Genomic DNA, 3,113 nt, shown 5'->3' with positions numbered 1-3,113 from the left:
TCCCAGCTACTCAGGAGGCTGAGGCAGGAGAATCGCTTGAACCTGGGAGGTGGAGGTTGCAGTGAGCCAAGATCTTACCACTGCACTCCAGCCTGGGTCACAGAGTGAGACTCCATCTAAAAAATAAAAGTAAATCTCTCCAAGCAGTAAGAGTCATGCAACCAAGCTACTGAGTTCAGTTTCTCCCATGAACTTGTCTCGGAACGTAGTGGAAGTCACAACCATTAAAGCCTGTAGCCCCCCCCACCCTTGCATCAAGGTGGCCCCCTCTTATGCGTGCCTTACCCTGCAAGGCTGTAATTGTGGTAGGTTGTGAAAGCACTTTGAAGGTAAAAGTGTCTGTTGATACTTCGAAAACTGCTTTTAAACGGCTATAATAGCATATGCCACATGAACAAAGCACAGAACCTTATAACTATGCTTGCTTGTGGAAAGACATCCCTTGTCCACAGACCAAGTATTTGAAACTACCACTCCATACAGCTCCAGGGCCCTGAGAGAAGCTACCATGGCAGCTTTGGGAAACCAGCCACCCTTGGCTTCACTTTGATCTTCCTCTGTCTACACCCTTGTTTCATTTCCTCTGCCACAGACGTTCAATTACCAGGTACTATTATTGCTTGATAATAACTATAATTACTACAAGGACTGCCTGAGATGAAAAAGACAGGTGAAATCGAACTTTCACATGGACTCGTGTCTGAGCTGGGGAGTCTGTTTGAGTTTGAGTCAGGGAAAGCCTCAAACCCCCCACCACCCGCTCCCGTTGGTCCCCGCAGTAACTGGGGGCGAACAAGGACCAGACCCTCCAAGCTGGAGGCTTGAAAACTGAAGGGCAAGCGCCTGGTCCAGCGATTCGGAAACCGAGATGCAAAGTCCTCCCGCGCTCCTAGAGAGGACCCGGAAGCGCGGCGCGGTCCCGGAAGACGAGGTGCTGACACACTTCCGGCCTTTGTGACTCATTGTGTCTGTGTCGAGGCGTCGGGAGGGCCTAAATCCGAGTGCGGTGCCCTTCGGCCGGCCTGAGCCCCAGAGTCAGCTCCCCTTTCTCTCCCAGCGCCCCCAGGCCGCTCCCGGGGCTCACGGTGAGACTTGGGGCCGGCCTCTGGGGTGGGCGGGCGGGGCCGCAATGGTGTGTGCGCGAGGGTGGGCTCCGCAGCTGCGGCCCTGGGACCCCCTCCAGGCGGCCCCGGTGTTGTGAGAAGAGAGTCCATGCCCCTGCCTCCTGGCCGGGCCCGGCCGTAGGAAGCATCGCTGTCCTTGGGAGACGTCTCCACCCCACCTCCGGGACCAGGCTGGGAGGGGGCGAGGGTTTCAGTGGCCGAGGGTGCCCGGAGACGTGGGGAGAAGCCGTCTGCGGGACCCTCTCCCGCAGTGTCGTCATCGCCCTTTGACATTTCTGCAAAGGGGGTCGCGAGCGAACCGACCCCGGTCTTGATTTTTCTGCTCTCCTTTCGTCGCCATTTGCTTTGATTCCGGTGAGGTGTTTTTTTCCCCCTTGGTTCCTTCGGGACCTTGAGGTGAAATGAGCGGAAGGATGAGAGATGGATACATTTTGAGGTGCCGCATACGTTTCCAGACCTGCCTTTCCTCCTCCTGCCCTCATCACTGAGCGGTGATTAAACAGTATTTGAAGCCTAGTCATAGTGGATAAAGAAGTGATTGGGATCTAGTAGAGATTATATACACCCCACTCTTTCAGCTTGATGGAATGCTTTGAAGGCTTTGGAAAAGATCTGTCCGGGACGTTGGGTGGATTTTTCAATTCTGGATAGTTGCTCTGTTTGACATGGAGTGGGATGAGAAGTGGAGGGAATTTGTGGAAATTGCACTGTGTCACTAGGAGACTGATTAGCTGAGTGACCTTGGATAAGACGAGACACACTAAGTCTTAATTTCGCCATCAATAAAACTAACTGGATTTTCTCGAAAGGCTCTTCCGACTTCGAAATGATTTGATCAATGTAATTGAAAAATTAACTACAGTTTAGCTTGACACTCTTCCGTCCCTCCCCTCCCTTTCCTGCAGTGCCCCCGGTACACAATAAGATACTTTCATTATAGAGAGTGGCTGTTCCATGGCTTGCGACCAAAGAAAGCATTTATTGTACGGGCCAGTGCTAGGCGGATTGGAGGCGGTCAATAAATACTTGTTGAATTGAATTGTGGAGAATTCATTGTAACCACATCAACAAAGCACTGTTAGTATATATGCTGAACAAATGTGGGGAAATCGCTGTGTTACATAGGTAACCATGGTGATTTGCCCCAGAATGTGTATCCAGGTTTGTATCTTGTCTAAATTACCATATAAGATTCTTGTTTATTTCAGGCAGTTTTCACCACTGTTAAAATACTAACGGGGAAGCTAGCTACTTAGTCTTTTGCTCATTCTCGATTTAAAAGCATTTAAAATACAGATAAATAGCGTATTAAATCTAACATTTTCATTCTGTGGGAGTATCAATATTCTTTGAATAACTACATGTCTTTTAAGGTAACTTTTTCATATTAAAACATTTGATAGCTCTTTAAAAAAATTGAGTGTAAAGGGCAAAGGGCAATTTATTTAAACTTTTTTTTTTTTTCTTTTTTTTTTTTTTTGAGACCGAGTCTTGCTCTGTCGCCCAGGCTAGAGTGCAGTGGTGCAATCTCGGCTCACTGCAACCTCTGCCTCCCGAATTCAAGCAATCCTCCTGCCTCAGCCTCCCGAATAGCTGGGACTACAGGCATGTGCCACAAGGCCTGGCTGATTTTTGTGTTTTTAGTAGAGACAGAGTTTTGCCATGTTGGCCAGGCTGGTCTCGAACTCCTGATCTCAGGCAATCTGCCCACCTCGGCTTCCCAAAGTGCCGGGATTATAGGCGTGACCCACCGTGTGCCCAGCCTTTATTTACACTTTCAACACTATGCCCTGGAAAAATACTGGGCTGTTTAGAAAACAGCCTTTGAGCTTGTAACTTCAAGCCCTTGTTTAAGAAAATCATTTCTGGCCGGGCGCGGTGGCTCAAGCCTGTAATCCGAGCACTTTGGGAGGCCGAGACGGGCGGATCACGAGGTCAGGAGATCAAGACCATCCTGGCTAACACGGTGAAACCCCATCTCTACTAAAA

General features: G+C 49.5%; 1 protein-coding gene across 2 annotated transcripts in view; it reads left to right on the top strand.

The window, feature by feature from the left end:
• The first annotated feature begins 622 nt into the window (after positions 1–622).
• Positions 623–3,113, top strand: part of ZKSCAN1 (zinc finger with KRAB and SCAN domains 1) — a 25,118-nt gene continuing 22,627 nt past the window's right edge. Inside the window, exons 1-2 of one of the 2 annotated variants that reach the window (XM_011985734.1) lie at positions 957–1,085; positions 2,637–2,639. The gene's annotated coding sequence lies outside the window, so the exon portion shown is untranslated. Of the gene's footprint in view, positions 1,086–2,636; positions 2,640–3,113 lie in introns of both variants that reach the window. The other variant, XM_011985733.1, reaches the window with a different exon arrangement.

The sequence above is a fragment of the Mandrillus leucophaeus genome, unplaced genomic scaffold (assembly GCF_000951045.1).
Source record: "Mandrillus leucophaeus isolate KB7577 unplaced genomic scaffold, Mleu.le_1.0 Scaffold29, whole genome shotgun sequence".
NCBI lineage: Eukaryota > Metazoa > Chordata > Mammalia > Primates > Cercopithecidae > Mandrillus > Mandrillus leucophaeus.
This window is presented reverse-complemented; position numbering and strand designations above follow the sequence as displayed.